General features: G+C 42.7%; 1 protein-coding gene and 1 long non-coding RNA gene across 5 annotated transcripts in view; one reads left to right on the top strand and one right to left on the bottom strand.

Moving 5' to 3' along the window:
• Window positions 1-20,717, bottom strand: part of SV2A (synaptic vesicle glycoprotein 2A) — a 620,870-nt gene that overhangs the window by 325,668 nt on the left and 274,485 nt on the right. The window contains exon 1 of one of the 4 annotated variants that reach the window (XM_069950899.1): window positions 12,608-12,678. The exons of the other annotated variants lie outside the window; for them this stretch is intronic. The gene's annotated coding sequence lies outside the window, so the exon portion shown is untranslated. Of the gene's footprint in view, window positions 1-12,607; window positions 12,679-20,717 lie in introns of those variants that run through there. 4 annotated transcript variants of the gene reach the window in all.
• Window positions 5,880-19,481, top strand: LOC138771290 (uncharacterized). Its single transcript, XR_011359592.1, has 3 exons — window positions 5,880-5,964; window positions 16,203-16,270; window positions 18,453-19,481. It is a non-coding gene; the product is annotated as an uncharacterized lncRNA (long non-coding RNA).

Raw genomic sequence — 20,717 nt, forward strand, 5'->3', positions numbered from 1 at the left:
AACGGTGGATTGACAAGGTTCTTACATATAGAATATAACATCACAGAACAAATAGCAATAGAAAATGATGAACCTATATATGTACTGGGCACTGGGCTGGTACAACATGCAATAAATAAATATAACTCACAGTGAGTATACAGAAATAAATAAATACCATCCTCCTATGATAAAACATTACCCATACGTGTCCTTAATTCATATATCCACCTCACCATACACCCGACGCACGTTTCGCTTGTTGCTTTATCGAGGGTGATGTCCCAAGTACTGAGCTCAGATCTTATAAACCCCATACAACCAATCAAACACATACCCATCATGTGTATCACATAGCACAATCAGTAACACCAAAAAACCGGAAATGATGTCACTTGGTCACATGACCAGACTTCATCACATGATGAGTAATTATTCATATATCCAAATTATTACTGTATACATAATCATTATACCCCCTTCTGCTTCCCTCCTTCACCCCTCATATCGCAATCCTCTCATTTCTAAGTGACCTTAGTACCTTGGCTCCTGCGTCCACAATCCACATCGTAAAACCGGAAATGACGCGCGCCACGTGACCACATCACATGACCGCGTCATCCCCGGAAGCCCGGCGCCGGAACTGCCACTCAACGAGCGTCATCCGGAGCAAGGTTGTATATGCGGTCATGTGACGTCCGCACGATCAGCTGACCAGCCGGGAGTCACATGACCGCATACAATGTAAACATGGTCCTATACCAAATAAAAACATACCAATTTTAAAGTCTGCATGCTGCATCGTATGTATAATATAGAAGAAAAGCAATATATATATACCCAAAAGAAACCCTAAAGTGAGAAATGAAAGAGTAGTGGGACATATCAATGTGACAGTGCCAACAAAAGTGCAATCGTGCAAGGTGCTATATGTGTGTTATTTGTGTTATGTGTGTTATTTGTTATGTTTTGTACAAGGTCATCTGAGGGCTGCAGATCACATGCAAGCAGAGTTAGAAAAATAAAAAAATCTGAGCTGTTAATGTCCTGCTCTACATTATATACTATATACTGTTATTACAGCCAGTTTTACAAAATTGGTGTCCCTTTTTAGAAGTATGTTACTTGTTACAAAATGTTGATCATTTTCTATTGTCCCGATTATAAAACATGTACTTATTTATGTACGCCACTTTTCTGTACTCAGCCCTCAAAGATGGCAACTGAAAGCCAACCACTCCCCCATATCATCCACGTCTGTATTATAATTGTGACATCTCAAAACCATGCCCTAAGCCAACACCCCTATATCCGGTTATCTAGTCCGGTGGCCATTTTAACTCCTGGCATTTCTGTCCCCCGCCCATACTGCTTAGTGTCACTAAGGGGGGCGGGCACAGGACTCTCCGATAGAGATTAACAACTGTTTTGCACATTTATTCATGAATGTTATTACCTGATGGTTATTAAAGTTAGATAAAGGTTTGTTCAAAGGAAAAGCAATAAGACTGTTTGAAAGAGCAGGGTCTATTAAACCTATTAGTGTATTTAAGATTGTTGTACGTAAATGTCAGGAGGAGTCAAAGGAAAAAGCATGTTTTATTAGGAATAACAAGAGAAAAGTGATAATTGGTAAAGATCAAACGCAGAATTTTGTGCACTTATTAAGAACTCGATGGTATAAGAGTCCGGAGTAGTTTACTACTGTAACATATATATATTTCTAACACAAAACCTAAAAAAACAATTGCGGATGCAAGACCAGTATATATAAATTTATTTTATTGTTTACATATCAAAGAGTGAAATTATTTTAAAAAAGATACATCACAAGGGGGCTAGAGCTAATACAAATCCCCATAAAAACGGTGGATTGACAAGGTTCTTACATATAGAATATAACATCACAGAACAAATAGCAATAGAAAATGATGAACCTATATATGTACTGGGCACTGGGCTGGTACAACATGCAATAAATAAATATAACTCACAGTGAGTATACAGAAATAAATAAATACCATCCTCCTATGATAAAACATTACCCATACGTGTCCTTAATTCATATATCCACCTCACCATACACCCGACGCACGTTTCGCTTGTTGCTTTATCGAGGGTGATGTCCCAAGTACTGAGCTCAGATCTTATAAACCCCATACAACCAATCAAACACATACCCATCATGTGTATCACATAGCACAATCAGTAACACCAAAAAACCGGAAATGATGTCACTTGGTCACATGACCAGACTTCATCACATGATGAGTAATTATTCATATATCCAAATTATTACTGTATACATAATCATTATACCCCCTTCTGCTTCCCTCCTTCACCCCTCATATCGCAATCCTCTCATTTCTAAGTGACCTTAGTACCTTGGCTCCTGCGTCCACAATCCACATCGTAAAACCGGAAATGACGCGCGCCACGTGACCACATCACATGACCGCGTCATCCCCGGAAGCCCGGCGCCGGAACTGCCACTCAACGAGCGTCATCCGGAGCAAGGTTGTATATGCGGTCATGTGACGTCCGCACGATCAGCTGACCAGCCGGGAGTCACATGACCGCATACAATGTAAACATGGTCCTATACCAAATAAAAACATACCAATTTTAAAGTCTGCATGCTGCATCGTATGTATAATATAGAAGAAAAGCAATATATATATACCCAAAAGAAACCCTAAAGTGAGAAATGAAAGAGTAGTGGGACATATCAATGTGACAGTGCCAACAAAAGTGCAATCGTGCAAGGTGCTATATGTGTGTTATTTGTGTTATGTGTGTTATTTGTTATGTTTTGTACAAGGTCATCTGAGGGCTGCAGATCACATGCAAGCAGAGTTAGAAAAATAAAAAAATCTGAGCTGTTAATGTCCTGCTCTACATTATATACTATATACTGTTATTACAGCCAGTTTTACAAAATTGGTGTCCCTTTTTAGAAGTATGTTACTTGTTACAAAATGTTGATCATTTTCTATTGTCCCGATTATAAAACATGTACTTATTTATGTACGCCACTTTTCTGTACTCAGCCCTCAAAGATGGCAACTGAAAGCCAACCACTCCCCCATATCATCCACGTCTGTATTATAATTGTGACATCTCAAAACCATGCCCTAAGCCAACACCCCTATATCCGGTTATCTAGTCCGGTGGCCATTTTAACTCCTGGCATTTCTGTCCCCCACCCATACTGCTTAGTGTCACTAAGGGGGGCGGGCACAGGACTCTCCGATAGAGATTAACAACTGTTTTGCACATTTATTCATGAATGTTATTACCTGATGGTTATTAAAGTTAGATAAAGGTTTGTTCAAAGGAAAAGCAATAAGACTGTTTGAAAGAGCAGGGTCTATTAAACCTATTAGTGTATTTAAGATTGTTGTACGTAAATGTCAGGAGGAGTCAAAGGAAAAAGCATGTTTTATTAGGAATAACAAGAGAAAAGTGATAATTGGTAAAGATCAAACGCAGAATTTTGTGCACTTATTAAGAACTCGATGGTATAAGAGTCCGGAGTAGTTTACTACTGTAACATATATATATTTCTATGTAACTTTATTAAAAAAAAAACTTTTTTTTTAGATATATTTATCCCAATATATTGTAAGCAGCTTTTCTTTAAGTGTGTGTTACCAACGTATGATATTTCTAAGAAGTTTTTTTTCACTCTTGTAATCTATGATTTTACTGCTCACTGCTCAAGGTTAGAAGTGAGGCACAGAGCATTCTGCTTACTGATAATAGCCGCTTAATTTCAGCTAATAATGATACAAATTAGGCTGAAGCTTCTGACACATAAAAAGAATATTCTATATACTGTATGTTTTACATTTCATCTTGGGGCTATGTTCACACTACGTACGTCTCCGGACGTAGCGCGTTCCATGAATAAGCGGCCGGAGACTTACGTAGTTTGCGTACAATGGAAAGTATACGATGTACGGCGGCACAGTTCACACTACGTAAGAACTTACACGAGGATCATACGCAGCGCCGTAAAAAATGAACCAGACCATTGTTTGAGGACGAAAATGCCTTAACTTACGCCCGTAGCGTAACATGCGGTCCCGTACGTAGTGGTGATTTCTTCATTTTTGAAGCTTTTTGTGCCGATCCAAAAGGTTCTGTGGGCTGTCCGGGGCTAGGCGAAGATTTCCAAGTAATAGACCGCTGTCAGATCGCTATGTAGGCCGCTCGGGAAGCGTAAGTAAACTTCGGGCGTAAGTTCGCGCTCCTTACGTAGCCATCCACAAGTAGTGTAAATCCCCGGCCGGAGTTTACCGCGTATATGTCCGGCCGCGGAAATATTTTTGCGGCCGGACATATACGCAGTGTGAACATAGCCTTAGGTTACAAACCCACTTGGCGGGTCTGCAGCGAGTCTCCATGCTGGGTTTTTGCAGCGTGCGATCGGTGCTGCGGGGGGGCGTGCGATCGGTTCTGCGGGGGGGGGGGGGCGATCGGGCGGCCGGGGCTGCGGGGGGGGGGGGGGCGATCGGGCGGCCGGGGCTGCGGTGGGGCGATCGGGCGGCCGGGGCTGCGGGGGGGGGGCGATCGGGCGGCCGGGGCTGCGGGCGGCTGGCTGGAGCATATACTTCACCTGATCCCCGCTCCGGCTTGCTGAAGACATCGGGAACCGCCGGAGCCGGGATCAGGTGAAGTATCAGCTCCGGCGGCCGGGGGGTTAATGGGGAGGGCTGCAGACAAACTCGCAGCAGGGATGTACATTCCTGCTGCGTGTTTGTCTGCCATTAAAAGCATAGGGCCGGGATCTGCAGCGAGTCTCGCTGCAAAAACGCAGCATGGAGACTCGCTGCAGACCCGCCAAGTGGGTTTGTAACCTTAGGGTGCGTTCACACCTACAGGATCTGCAGCAGATTTGATGCTGTGTTCAGTTATTTAAATGAAATCTGCTGCAGAAAATCAGCTGCAGATCCTGTAGGTGTGAACGCACCTTAAGGTGTATTTTATTTGATTTATAGCAAAAGAAGGTTATATCGGACTAGCCGATTGTAACATGTTTTATTATTTTTTATTTTTTTATTTTTAGGGTTAATAGTTTTGTGGTGATTATAACAAACTAATATAATGTTTGAGGTGTCTGAGGTGATACTAGTGGCCTTAAAAGAAGCTATAAAACTGAGGCAAAGAGTCCAAGTGACTGTCACGAGGCCTGTCATTTAAAAGATAGGTCTAAGGATCCATACCAATGTTACTAACCATTACAAAAAGGATCATATGGTATATATATATATATATAAAAAAAAAAAAAAAAAAAAAAAAAAAGTTTGACACTTTAGATGATTGCTTTTCATTTCTAATGATTGTATTCTATTTCTATGGTGGTTGTTTTATGTATGATATGTAATGATCTAATGTAGGATCCAAATGTAATGTAGGATCCACACATTATATCTGTAATAAGCACCCAGTTACTTCATATTATTGGTGGATGTATTACAGTATATGATTATTTACAGGAAGAGATGTGACCAGTCATTAGACCTGTGTGATTACACAGTGGTTACATAGTAGGTCACATTGTGGAGATTTTATTGCATTTATCTGTTATGTTGTTCAGGGCCGGCGTTAGGGGGGGGCAAAGAGGGCAGTTGCCCAGGGCCCCCATCCCCCAGGGGCCCCCTGCCACAGTTACATTAGTTGTCAGGGGCTGGACCGCACAGACAGCGTCCTGCAGCCTCTGTCAGTGATCCCTGGCTGCAGCTAATAGCTGCTATCAGGGGTCACATAGAGGCTGCAAGACGCTCTGTTCCCGAAGTGTAGCTTCCCCTCTCCCTCTTACTGCATCATGTGACCTGCCTCCTGTACCATGTGACCTGTCTCCGTCCTGCTGGTGAGACTGCTGTAATGTACCAGCAGTCAGGACGATGAGGAGAGGGCTGCAGTGAGAGGATCCCTGCCTGCTGACAAAGACCACTACACCCAGCAAGCTGCTAGAAGGGAGTAAGTATACTGTACATGTAGTGTGTAATGTGTATGAATGTAGGTGTATAATGGATAAATGTAGTGTGTGTTACATGTCATGTGTAAAGTGTATGGACTGGATGGTTTGGATCTGTATAATGTGTTTTATGGATGTGTTAGTGTGTGTGTGTGTGTGTGTGTGTGTATATGTGTGTGTGTGTGTGTGTGTATATAGGTGTGCATGTGTGTGTGTATATATATATATAGTGTGTGTGTGTGTGTGTGTGTGTGTGTGTGTATTAGCACTGCTGACTCCACTGTCCTCCAGAAGTGTAGCAGTGAATGTACTGTACATAGGAGCTGCAGCCATTCTCTGGCCTCATCAGTCCTATGTAATTGCTGCAGGTGATCAGTGATTGGCTGCAGCTCCTATGTATAGTGTATGATGATGTAAATAAGGTAATACCATGTATTTTATTGAGAAAAAAATAAGGTGGTATTCAGTCCTTAGGTGGTGGTCACTGTATGGTGGTAATATTGGTCTGTATATAGCATATATAGAGTCATTATGTGGCAGTCACTCTATGGTGGTCTCTTAAATTTTTTTCTAACCTTGCTGACCTCACTTATTAATATCCCTCTAAGAAATGCTTTAGCTGTGTCCCACACAATGTCACTACCAGTCGACCCACCATTAATCTCAAAGAATTCCCTCACAACTATGTCCAACTGTTGGACATCGATCAGGTTAAACCAGTGTGGATTACACCTAAATCTTGTCACTGGGCCGCCCCCTTTACCAGCCATCTCCACATCCACACAGACCATCACGTGGTCAGAGAGACTACGGGACTGATATGTGATCCTTTTAATTTTAGACATAGCAATGTTGTTCACCAGAACCACCTGAGGCCACAAAAAAAAGATAATCTCTTATTTTCTTCCTTTCATTTTATCTTATCACCTTCATATATATATACTCATATATAAAAAACAACACACAATAAAAAGAAGAAAAAAAAAACAAAAAAACATTCCATACCTAATTATCTCAGCCCAAACCCAGGGCGCGTCCCCCGCCCGGGTGGGAACAGGCCCCCCCCCCCTCCTGCACGGTCACCCCCAGAGCTAACCCCAATATCTAATCACACAGCACAAGTGTCCCGCGCGCACTCCACCGGTCACAATCCTTCATAGAGGTTTTACCCCAGTAGGCCATATTGTACCTCCTCTTTGGGTTAAAAGACTGACAAATTTTCATCTCTATACGGGTTTTCTTACCCACCCATAATAATAATCATAGCAAATTTGTGAAAAATAGAGAAGACCTTATCTAAGCTCCCCCCCCCCCCCCCCCCCCCCCCCCCCCCCCCCCCCCCCCCCCCCAAAAAAAAAAAAACTACTTACTTAAACCTCTCTCCCATTTCCATCTTCCTCTCTGCCCTCCTCCCTCCCCTCTCCATCAGTTATTCCCAACTTAAGTCCCAGTGGCCACATCCTAAGACAATCCTTTGTCGCTTCAAAAACTGCAAACCAATCTATATCCTGTATCTCAAGATCCCATTTTATTTTATAATGTGCATTTATTCTATATTTAGTTCTCTGTACAATAAGTTTATATATTTTCCCTATAAATCCTCTCTTAGCATGAATTATTTTTGGTTGAAAAATAATATGATCTTGTGCATTAAATATATCTCTATCTTGTGTTGCCATGAATCAGTGCAGAATCTGCATATATCTAAAGTGCTCTCTAAAACTAATTCCAAATTCTTTTTGCACTAACTCAAACTTCTTAATATTACTACTCCCCTTATCTACTAAGTGATCAATCTTGTGCTTCTTTACCCAAAATATAGGATCGTCTATTTTGTTTAGTTCTTTAATTTGTGAATTTTTCCATAACGGTGTAATATGATTTATCCCTTTAAGCTCCAGCTTCCTCTTAACACTGTACCATACTTTTTTTTTTACCATATAATCTATAGGATTATTTATATTACCAATCTTATCAGCCTCTAGCAAGGTCGAAAGGTCTGGATGAAATTGGTTCACCTGTCTCTCCCAAGTCCCCGTAAAGTCGTACACCTTCCATCCAACAATATACATCATTTGAGCAGCAAGAAAGTAAAGCTCATAATCTGGTAGTTTAAAGCCACCCTTATTCCTATCTTGGATTAACGTATCATATCTAATTCTTACATTCTTGTTCTTCCATATGAGCATATTACATAAAGCAATTATATGACGAAAACATTTTTTTTTTTATCCACATGGGGTTATTTGCTAACACAAAAAGGACTTGAGGTAGTATAACCATTTTAATGATACTCATCCGAGCCGCCATACTAATCGGGAGTTTGTTCCATATTTGGATTTTCTTTTTAATTTTGGAAAGGAGCGGTATCACATTGAGGCCAACAAATTTTTCTATTTCAAACGAGAGCTCTATCCCCAAATATCTAATTGACTGCCCTTGAGCACATACTCTTAATTGTCCAAAATCGCCACGGTCACTTTCATGAAACAGCATTAACGACGATTTAGTCCAATTAATAGCAAAACCTGAATAATCCCCAAATTCATCTATAAGTTGCATCAACTTTGGGACCAAAATTTTTATATCAGAAAGAAAAAGTAAAAGGTCATCGGCGAATAACGATATCTTCTCAATTCTATCAGAATACAAAAAGACCCTTATATCTACCTCATCCCTAATCATAATAGCCAGAGGTTCTACTGCTAAATTGAACAGGAGTGGGGACAGAGGGCCTCAAACAATACAGAGTTAATAAGAACACAAGGCTTGGGGGCAGAGTATAAAATCCGTACCCATCGCATGAAACTTGGGCCGAATCCCATACGCTCCATGACAATCCATAAATAGTTCCACTCAATGCGATCAAAAGCTTTGATCGTGTCAAGTGAGACCAATGACCTACCTCCAGAATTGCCCCTGGCTTCTTGTATATTAGAATATACGCTACGTACATTAAAATATACTCCCCTCTCTTGAATAAAACCTGATTGGTCCCTATGCACTACTTGGCCAATAATCGTTTGGTGTAATAGCATATGTTGTAAGTAGTGATGATTATTTCTCAGTCAGTCTTTGGTACATCCTGCGATCACGTGGGACCTATACATGTCGAAAGCAGTGATTGGTTGGCCAGATCAGATGACCCTGCCATATAAAAATCGCGTCCGGTAGTGCTCGCTTCAGACGTATGCTGGAAGAGATTAGGGACCGAGCTGCTGCTGGTCAAGGAGAGCGTTAGGGAGGGAATTCACGTTCCAGGAGGCAGGGAATACTAGCAAAAAAAAAAAACAGACAGCCCTTGTAAGGGCTTCAAATTGTTTTTAAATTGTATTACTACAGACTGCTGGCTGGGACTTGCAGTGCAGCTACCACGATTTTAGCAGTACACTGTGGTGATTGGCTGCTAGCAGAAAGGGGACATTAGGTGTTGCACACAGACCCCGAAGAAGTGCTCAGTACTATTTTATTGGGCCATCTACTTTATTTTCTGATTTCTGTATTTCTTACACAAGGCATATCTAAGTTCACTACTGCTTACACAGTGTAAAGGGGGTGTCACAGAGTGTATATAGGTGCAGCCACCAACAGATTGGATCTCACAGCCCCCCAAAACTATTGGGATCACTAGTATATTTCCAGATTTCTGTCTTTCTTACTCAAGCCATATTTAAGTTCACTACTTGTAGAGTGTAAAGGGGGTGTGACGGAGTGTATTGGTGCAGCCACCACCAGATTGTATCTCACAGCCCCCTAAAAACTAGTGGTCCCTCTACTATATTTTCTGATTTCTGTATTTTTTACGCAAGGCATATCTAAGTTCACTACTGCTTGAAAAGTGTAAAGGGGGTGTCACAGAGTGTATTGGTGCAGCCACCACTAGATTGTATCTTACAGCCCCCCAAAAACTATTGGGATCACAAGTATATTTCCAGATTTCTGTTTTTCTTACTCAAGCCCATATTTAAGTCCACTACTGCTTGCAGAGTGTAAAGGGGGGGGTAACAGAATGTATTGGTGCAGCCACCAACAGATTTTATCTTACAGCCCCCTAAAAACTAGTGGGCCCTCTACTATATTTTTTTAGATTTTTGTATTTGTTACACAAGGCATGTCTAAGTTCACTTCTGCTTGGCTTGTACAGTGTAAAGGGTGTGTCAAAGAGTATATTGGTGCAGCCACCACCAGATTGTATCTCACAGTCCCCTAAATCTAGTGGACCCTCTACTATATTTTCTGATTTCTGTTGTTTTTTTTTACGCAAGGCATATCTAAGTTCACTACTACTTGCAGAGTGTAAAGGGGGTGTCACTGAGTGTATTGGTGCAGCCACCACTAGATTGTATCTCACAGCCCCCCCAAAACTATTGGCACCACTTGTATATTTCCAGTAGTGATGAGCGAACCGAACGGGTACAAACCAGATTCGTTACGAACTTTGCCAAGAGTTGTTACGAATCTGTTAAAAATAACACCAGTGACACAAAATTGTACTTTTTTCACAGAATACACCAGGATACAAGGGATTATTACTCCTATAATGCCTTGTAACCTGCTTTTCTGTGAAAATCAAGATGTGTCACTCCCCAGCACCAGGAAGTGCCTCAGCGCCAGCAGGTTCTCATTGTGTTGCAGGACTTCAGAGAGAGAGAGAAGCTCCACAGTAGATAGAGGGTCGATTTTCAAGAACCAGTGGGTGCCCACCACCTGATTAAGCAGGTCTGGGATCAGAGGGAGTGGATGCAGGTCTTTAGATGGTAATTTTATTAAGCTATAATAAGTAATCTATGCAGGGACGCAAGCCACCATCTTTTTTCTCCACAAAGAAAAACCCTGCACCCATAAGTGACACCGAAGGCCTAATGTGACCTTTCCTCAGACTGTCCTGGATGTACACGCGCATCGACTCTCGTTCTGGGGGGGACAGGTTAAAAATACGACCCTTAGGAAGCCTGGCCCCAGGTACGAGATCAATGGCGCAGTCGTACGGACGGTGAGGAGGCAAAGCGTCAGCAATGGCCTCATTGAAAACATCAATATACTCAGAAATTAATTCGGGAACATCAGATATGTCTTGGACAGAACATACAACAGGAAATACAGGAGCCAAATGAGAACAACAAGAACTCCCCCACTTGACCAGCTCCGCAGCTCTCCAGTCGAACACAGGATTGTGCTGACGCAACCAGGGCAAACCAAGAATAATATCAGCAGCTAGTTTCTCCAAAACAAAAAATTAAATCTCTTCTCGATGAAGACACCCAACCTGCATGGTGACCTCAGGGGTGCGATAATCCACTGCTCCGCCCCTTAAGGGGTCAGAGTCTGCGCCAGCCACAGTAAACGGATAACGTAAAGAGACTAACTCTAATCCCAATGAACTAGCTACGGATGCTCGGACGAAACTCAGTGCAGCGCCTGAGTCTACCATAGCTGTACAGGGAATAGAATGCCATTATACAACAAGGTAACTGGTAGCAAGAACTTTTCGAAGTTTTTAGGAGGTACCTGGATGCCTGAGTGACCCTCCGGCTAATCACTCAGGCATTGAAGTTTCCCGACTTCTGAGTAGGTTTTGCCGGACATGTTCTCAGGAAGTGGCCCGATTTCTCACAGTATAGGCACAGGGAATTTTCCATACGATGTTTTCTCCTGGCGGAGGCATTCCCCAAAACCATGGGTTCTTCCGAAGCCTCAAGCGAGGAGGACGGCACGGGCACTTTGAAGAACGGTTTAGGGAACTGACCTGGGACCACCCTTGACCTCTCATTTTTCCTCTCCCTCAACCTACGGTCAATAGTCACAGCCAGCGTCATAAAGTCATTGAGGGAGTTGGGAGTAGGGTTACTAACCATAACATCTTTAATGGTGTCTGACAGCCCTTGATGGAATAGGGTCTTTAGTGGGGAATCTGGCCATCCAGTCAGGGTGCACCATTGGCGGAACTCCGCACAGTATTCCTCCGCTGTGCGAAGGCCCTGCTGGATGGACAAAAGATGGGACTCCGCCACTGCAGTCCGATTGGGATTGTCATAAACTTGTCCTAGAGACAGAAAAAACAATTCCACCGAGTTCCACTCAGGAGCCTCAGCAGGCAAAGACAGGGCCCAATCCTGAGGAGGACCTTGCAACAGGGAAACAATCAAGGCCACCCTTTCACCATCAGACACAAATGGATTATGTCTAAAATACAGATAGCATGATTCCCGGAAAGTCCGAAACTTACTAGTGTCACCCTGAAATCTGTCGGGTAACAGCATTTTTGTTTTGTGTTTTACCACCTGTACTGGAGCAGTCGCGAAAGACTTGGGTTTCATGGATGGAGAAGGGGCGACAGTGAAACTGTCTACCCGACTAGCCAGTCGTGCCACTTGTCCTGCGACGACCTCTAGCTGGGTGGTCAAAACCTCCAGACAGTTAGCGACCGAATTATCGGCGCTCATGCCTATGTCTGAAAGAAAAAAGTATGGGCCTGTGATAATGTCAGGTAGGGATTTGGGAGGACACAGACGAGTGCAGCCCTGCAACTGGCACCCGCCCCAGCTGGCCCTACCTACTTGCCGCGACAGCTCTAAACAGCTGCGGACAACTGGGCGGCGTTCCCTATGCTGTTAAAGTGAAAACACGAAACAAGACAAGACTCACATAAAAATGGAATGGTCAACGGTCAGAGTCAGCAACAATCGGGCAGAAGAAGGTACAAAATCGTAATCCTAAAGCGAAGTCGAGGTCACAAATCCAAAGGTCAGAATCACTAAACAAATATGGTCAGGGAATAGCGAGATCAAGGCAGAATGCGCTATCACAGGCATTGGAGTGAGGGAAGGGGCTGGGATTTATAGTGAACAGGAAGCTATGTGCTGACAGCTAACTGGCTAGGTGTCAGGTGTCACAGCAGAAACAATCAGTGAATGAGTCACAGTAATAAATGCAGGGAGAACTGAAAAACATGGAGTGGATCACAGAACATATAAACAAAGAACGTAACAAAACCAGGAAAGGACTAAAGGTAAAAAGCGCCGCAGCACACAAACAGCAGAGCGGCTGCTAAGGACGCCGTTGGTGCGCCCTCAGCAACCGGCCCTGCCCGTAACCACAGACGCCATCAGCATCTCTCCCAGCTGAGCCGCACGCCTCGGCAGAGGCAGGAGCAGAGCGCGCGGCTCGTTTCCTGACACGACATAGATAGATAGATAGATAGATAGATAGATAGATAGATAGATACATAGTAACAAGGATTTGCAGCACTTACAAAATGGTGAGAAAACTGGTGGTTTATTTGTGAATCAAATAACAAAAATCAGCAACGTTCCTGCCTCATCACGAGACCTTTCTCAAGCATAGCATTCAGTGACTCATATCCTTTCATATAATCAGTGTAACAAGAAACAGGTGGGTAATCACAGTAAACCATGTGTGAATCAAAATATAAACAAACAGTGTGATAAAAATACATAATAAGGTTCCAACAAGGAACAATGTGCAATTACATATTATATATACAATGAATCTCATCAAGATCATACAGTGATGTTGAATATACAGGGTGTTATACATAAATAATGGTGATTGAACGGCGGGGTTGGCTTCCACTCACCACTGCTCCATGGTAAAAGAGATACAATGTAACGATCTCCATGTTCAATCGCCCATGTTATAGGAAGTTTGTAAACATTGCTACCCCGCATGCGCGGGTCCGTGGGTGTGCTCATTGTGCTCTACGTCATTGTAGGAGGAACATAAGTGAACATTTGAAGTGTTTACGCCAGTCAGGTAAGTACTCAGTAAATGGCCGTAAGTTCTTCTCAAGCCTTGTGAATACTGTCGTGCACACAAGTGGACATCTTGAACAAATAAAACATAACATAGCGGACATAACGTCAGGAGTGCTCAGTCTGTCTGTGGCCCATACGATAAATCACAGTCCATGAAAAAACGCAAGTGTAGACAAATCTGGGTCTAAACACTGTCTGCATTCGGGCACAAAGATAAATAGCTGGGATCGGGTCTGCAGATGTCAGGGGATAGGAACTCCTTCCAGTGTTGTAGGGTTATCCGGTGGAAAGGAGAGTGTTCCCGCGACGCGGGTTCACTCACCAGTCATGAAACCAGGGGTCAAAACCGGGACCAACATTGTGGATCACGGGACCCCCAGAATGTCACCCAAACCCCTCTGTGTACATTTCCCCTCATCTAGCCCTAAGTCCTTGCAAGTGTTAAAGACTCGCACTCCACTATAAAATAAAATAAAATAAATCTGTGTACACTCAAACCTGTGTGGTCGTAAAATGTCAGGGCAATAAATGGAGAGAATAAGCCAAATAATAACAAATCAGAGCAGTGATTGGTAGGAAGCTTTCCTCGCCGTATCTCGGACAAAATCTAAAAAAAACAAAAGAGAGAAAGGATATAAGTAACAACATTATACAGAGTCAAACAAAACAAATATAATCCTAAGTGACCTTTTGGACAAACCACTACCTGTCAAAACTCATCTGTACATTTTGATAGTAATTTTAAATTCCACATTTAAGCCTTTAGGTTGCAATGTGTCTAATTTGTGAATCCACATTAGCTCACGTTTTTGAGAAGTGTGGTTCGATCACCCCCTCTTTCGAGGGGGTGTATGTGATCCAGGATCTTGAATTTAAGTTCCCTTTCACAATGGCCCAGGTCAAGAAAATGTTTAGAGACCGGCAGGTCTTCCCTCTTTGTTCTAATCGAATACCTATGTTGGTTTAATCTTGTTCTCATATCTCGAGTTGTTTCCCCAACATATAGAAGCTTACATGGACAGGAGGGGACGTAAATCACCCAACTGGATGTGCATGTCAGGTAAAAATTAATGTTAAACACTTTGCCAGTAGAAGGGTATATAAAGTTTGTACCTTTGTCCATGTATGTGCAGCTAACGCACTGTCTGCACGGGAATGATCCTTTGTTCTTAACTATTAAGAATTTTTGTCCACTACTGGTGTCTTTCTTTGTCACTTCACTCCTAACCAGACTGTCCCTTAATGGCCCTATTCCACGGAACGATTATCGTTCGTTTTCGGACGATATCGACCGCTACGGACGATAATCGTTCCGTGGAATAGAGTGCAACGATCAGCCGACATCGTTCATGTCGGCTGATCGTTGCAGTCGCTTGTTTTTCAACATGTTGAAAAACAAGCGACTGATATAGCAGCGATCTGCTGCCGTCGCTCCGTTGAATAGGAGCATCGGCAGCAGACGCTGCTATATCCTATGGGCTGCCCGGACGATCAGCGATCCTCCGAGCAGCCCACCCGCAGCTCCCCGCCGCCCCTCCCGCACTCACCCGCTCGCTGCAGCCGCGTTGAATAGCGGCGGCAGCGAGCGGGGAACGAGGAGCAAACGAGCGCTAATAGCGCTCGTTTGCTCCTCTAAAACGACCCGTGGAATAGGGCCATTAGTTCTTACATCTTCTATAGGACATCAGGGGTGGTGCCTGTAGTTCCGGAAGTTTTAAAACTCTCTTTAATGATGTTCCAATGTTGAGAGGTCACTGTATGTGGTTACAAAAGGTATTCTCCTATCTGTGTCTCTCGTTATAGGTATAGACTCTACTGTGGCTGTTTTTTTTTATATGTTCCCTCAGAAGCCTCCGAGGGTACCCTCTGTCAACAAATTCATCTGACATAGTGTCAAGTGCTCTTTCCAATTTAGCAGGAGAGTCTGTAATTCTGCGCGCCCTAAGCATTTGACTAAATGGTAATCTGCAAATCATAGGTCTCGGATGGCAGCTGTCAAAACGCAGACTAAGGTTCACATCAGTAGGTTTTCTGAAAATTTCAGTGCAAATCCGCCTATTTTCGATACTAACACTCACATCCAGAAAATTAATAACTTCCTTCGAAAATGTAAGTGTGAATTGGATATTCGGCTCCATATTGTTCAAAAAGTTGTGAAAATCAATCAGTTGTTGTGCATCTCCTGTCCATAAAAGGAATATATCATCTATGAATCTCTACCACCCCAGCACATGGCTGAAGTGGTGGGACCCATAGACGCATGTCTCCTCCAGTCTGGCAATGTATGCGTTTGCAAAAGTGGGGGCTACATTGGCCCCCATAGCCACGCCCTTCGATTAAATGTACAAAATACCATAAAAAAGGAAATAATTATTTGACAGTACCATGTCTAGAAGTGTTAAAATGAAATAACGGGATGCTGTAGGAATGTCCAATGTATTTAAACCCTCTTTTGTTGTTTCCAGGCCTGCTGTGTGGGGGATTGAAGTGTAAAGGCTAACAATGTCGAATGAAGCCCGGAGGACATTTTCAGGTAAATCAACACCTCTGACCTTCCGTAGAAAATCGCCAGTGTCCTTAATATAAGATCTGATGTCAGTTGCTAATGGTGTCAAGATTTTGTCAAGGAAAACGGATGCATGCTGCATCACTGAATTCCTACTGGAGACAATAGGTCTCCCTGGTGGACATTGTAAGTTTTTGTGGACCTTTGGCAAAAAGTAAATAACTGGTGTTACTGGATGTTTAATGGTTAAAAAATCGGCTAAAGACTGATCTATCAAACCATCATCCAGTGCCTCCTTAATCAACACATTTAGTTGTTTTTCTATATTATGTACCGGAGCCTTCCTCAGAATTTCATACACCGACCTGTCAATTAATTGTCTAAATGCTTCAGTAACATACATCGCTCTGTCCATGACCACGATCGCACCGCCTTTGTCGGCCGGTTTAATAACCAGATCGTGGTCATGGACAAGCGAGTCAAGTGCTATTCTCTCTTCTGCAGTCATGTTGGGAAAGAGAATGTTTTGGCCCTGAAACACTTCCCTGATGTTTGCTATACCTTCCTTAACTAAGGTAGCATATGTCTCCAGAGCTGGAGGTGTAAGTGGGTGGTTGGAAATCACTATCAGGAAACAACTGTAGCTTTTTAGCACTGAAAATACAATTATCATTTTTCTCAGACATAGATAAATTCTGTTTAGTTACAAACCATACCTTCAAGTTAATGCGTCTGAAAAACTGTAACATATCTACTTCAAGTTGAAACCAATCAATATTTAAGCTCGGGCAAAAACTTAACCCTTTAGCTAACAAAGTCATTTGTGCATGATTCAACTGAATAGAGGAGATATTTACCACTCCTTTGGTGTTCCTTTCCTCAGGTTGATGTGTCTGGGGGTCGTGGTCTTGCTGTTCTTGCCTCTTGTTTTCTTTATTCCTGTTGCGTCTGCGCCCTCCCCGTCTGGTTGGACGTCTGTACCATGTCCTAAAAAAACTTCTCCTTCATCAGCACTAGAAAATTTCTTTTGTGTTTTTTTGTTGGCCTTGTTGGAATCTTGTGAAGTTTTAGTTGTCTTCCCTTTGTCTTTAAATGATGATTGATTGGTGCGACCAGTAAAGTCATTCCAGGTGTACACTTTGCCAGTACGATAGTCCATTTCATCCCTGTATCATTTGTGCCTTTTTATGTCCTGAATCTCCTTCTTGTATTTCTCAATAAAAGCTGTATGTTTGGTCATCCGAGACCTATGATTCGCAGCTTACCATTTAGTCAAATGCTTAGGGTACGCAGAATTACAGAATCTCCTGCTAAATTGGAAAGAGCACTTGACACTATGTCAGAGGAATTTGCTAACAGAGGGTACCCTCGGAGGCTTCTGAGGGAAAATATAAAAAAAAACAGCCACAGTAGAGTCTATACCTATAACGGTAGACACAGATAGGAGAATACCTTTTGTAACCACATACAGTGACCTCTCCCCTAGAATAGCAGGGGCTATTAGATAACATTGGAACATCATTAAAGAGAGTTTTAAAACTATCCCGGAACTACAGGCACCACCCCTGATGTCCTATAGAAGATGTAAGAACTTAAGGGACAGTCAGGTTAGGTGTGAAGTGACAAAGAAAGACACCAGTAGTGGACAAAAATTCTTAATGGTTAAGAACAAAGGATCATTCCCATGCAGAACATACTGCACATACATGGACAAAGGTACAAACTTTATACACCCTTCTACTGGTAAAGTGTTTAACATTAATTTTTACCTGACATGCACATCCAGTTGGGTAATTTACGTCCCCTGCTTCTATATGTTGGGGAAACAACTCGGGATATGAGAACAAGATTAAACCAACATAGGTATTCGATTAGAACAAAGAGGGAAGACCTGCCGGTCTCTAAACATTTTCTTGACCTGGGCCATTGTGAAAGGGACCTTGAATTCAAGATCCTGGATCACATACACCCCTCGAAAGAGGGGGTGATCGAACCACACTTCTCAAAAAACGTGAGCTAATGTGGATTCACAAATTAGACACATTGTAACCTAAAGGCTTGAATGCGGAATTTAAAATTACTACTAAAATGTACAGATGAGTTTTGACAGGTAGTGGTTTGTCCAAAAGGTCACTTAGGATTATATTTGTTTTGTTTGACTCTGTATAATGTTGTTACTTATATCCTTTCTCTCTTTTGTTTTTTTTAGATTTTGTCCGAGATACGGCGAGGAAAGCTTCCTACCAATCACTGCTCTGATTTGTTATTATTTGGCTTATTCTCTCCATTTATTGCCCTGACATTTTACGACCACACAGGTTTGAGTGTACACAGATTTATTTTATTTTATTTTATAGGGTAGTGTTAGTCTTTAACACTTGCAAGGACTTAGGGCTAGATGAGGGGAAATGTACACAGAGGGGTTTGGGTGACATTCTGGGGGTCCCGTGATCCACAATGTTGGTCCCGGTTTTGACCCCTGGTTTCATGACTGGCGAGTAAACCCACGTCGCGGGAACACTCTCCTTTCCACCAGATAACCCCACAACACTGGAAGGAGTTCCTATCCCCTGACATCTGCAGACCCGATCCCAGCTATTTATCTTTTTGCCCGAATGCAGACAGTGTTTAGACCCAGATTTGTCTACACTTGCGTTTTTTCATGGACTGTGATTTACCGTATGGGCCACAGACAGACTGAGCACTCCTGACGTTATGTCCGCTATGTTATGTTTTATTTGTTCAAGATGTCCACTTGTGTGCACGACAGTATTCACAAGGCTTGAGAAGAACTTACGGCCATTTACTGAGTACTTACCTGACTGGCGTAAACACTTCACATGTTCACTTATGTTCCTCCTACAATGACGTAGAGCACAATGAGCACACCCACGGACCTGCGCATGCGGAGTGGTAATGTTTACAAACTTCCTATAACGTGGGCGATTGAACATGGAGATCGTTACATTGTATCTCTTTTACCATGGAGCATTGGTGAGTGGAAGCCAACCCCTCCGATCAATCACAATTATTTATGTATAACACCCTGTATATTCAACATCACTGTGTGATCTTGATGAGATTAATTATATATATAATATGTAATTGCACATTGTTCCTTGTCGGAACCTTATTATGTATTTTTTATCACACTGTTTGTTTACATTTTGATTCACACATGGTTCACTGTGATTACCCACCTGTTTCTTGTTACACTGATTATATAAAAGGATATGAGTCACGGAATGCTATGCTTGAGAAAGGTCTCGTGATGAGACAGAAACGTTGCTGATTTTTGTTATTTGATTCACAAATAAACCACCAGTTTTCTCTTGCCATTTTGGAAGTGCTGCAAATCTTTGTTACTATTTGAAGAGGGGACGTGGATCCAGTCTCCATTCCTGGCACTCCGAGCATTATTTCTATGAGTGCACTCCGTTCTGCTGTTTAGATAGATAGATAGATAGATAGATAGATAGATAGCCAAACAACTAGATAGATACAGGGAGAGATAGAGAAAGTGTTGGGGAGAGAAGCAGGGGAGAGGAAGAAAAAAAAAAAAACTAGCAAGATCCAGGGAAAGCTGAATATAGAAGATAAGCTGATGCATAGGGAGAGAGACCGAGAAATCAAGAGATAGGGAGAGATAGGCATCTAAATAAAAAAGTTGTGAGATCTAGGGAGAGTTAGGGAGATAAAAAAAAAAAGAAATTTTGAGACAAAAACTGAGAAAAGAGGACAGTTAGCATTTAACCAGCTCCTGTCCCGTGACTGAAAGTACACGCTACATGTTGCTGCTCTGCTGGGTGCCCTACAACTTTTTTTAGCCGCACCAAAAAAAGTTTGTCTATGATAAGCTGTTATAGGTGAAGTAACGTATAGCAGCAAAAATTATTGAAGCCCTCCATAGAGTGTAAGTGAAGTCAGCAGGCCACAAAATCTGTCCGTTTCTGCTTTGCTGGGTGCCGTCAACTTTGTTTAGCCGCACCAAAAAGTATTTGTTTCTCATAAGCTGTTATAGGTGAAGTAATGTAGAGCAGCAAAAGTTATTGAAGCCCTCCATAGAGTGTGAGACGAAGTCAGCGGGCCACAAAACCTGTCCGTTTCTGCTTTGCTGGGTGCGGTCAAGCCACAAAGCTTCATTCAGCTTCCGGCCAATAACTCACTTATTTTTTTTTATTTTTTTTTTTATTTTTATTTCATTGTCCCCCAACCAAATAATTATGTCCAAGGGTCCTACTTCCAGCATTTCACAGGCAAGGACTGCAACAGCAGGCGGTGAGGGTAGGAGAAGTGGCAGCACTAGGCCCTGTGGCAGTCGTGGTAACAGGCGTGGCAGCAGGGTGCAGCTACCCCAGACACTCACTGGTCATGTAAGAACCACACAGCCAGCGGTTCTAGATAGGCTTACCGAATCCTCCACTTCCACCGCCCAAAGCTCCCAAACAAGGAGTCAAACCTGCTGGATCATCCG

Source organism: Dendropsophus ebraccatus, chromosome 13 (genome assembly GCF_027789765.1).
Source record: "Dendropsophus ebraccatus isolate aDenEbr1 chromosome 13, aDenEbr1.pat, whole genome shotgun sequence".
In the NCBI taxonomy this organism is placed as follows: Eukaryota; Metazoa; Chordata; class Amphibia; order Anura; family Hylidae; genus Dendropsophus; species Dendropsophus ebraccatus.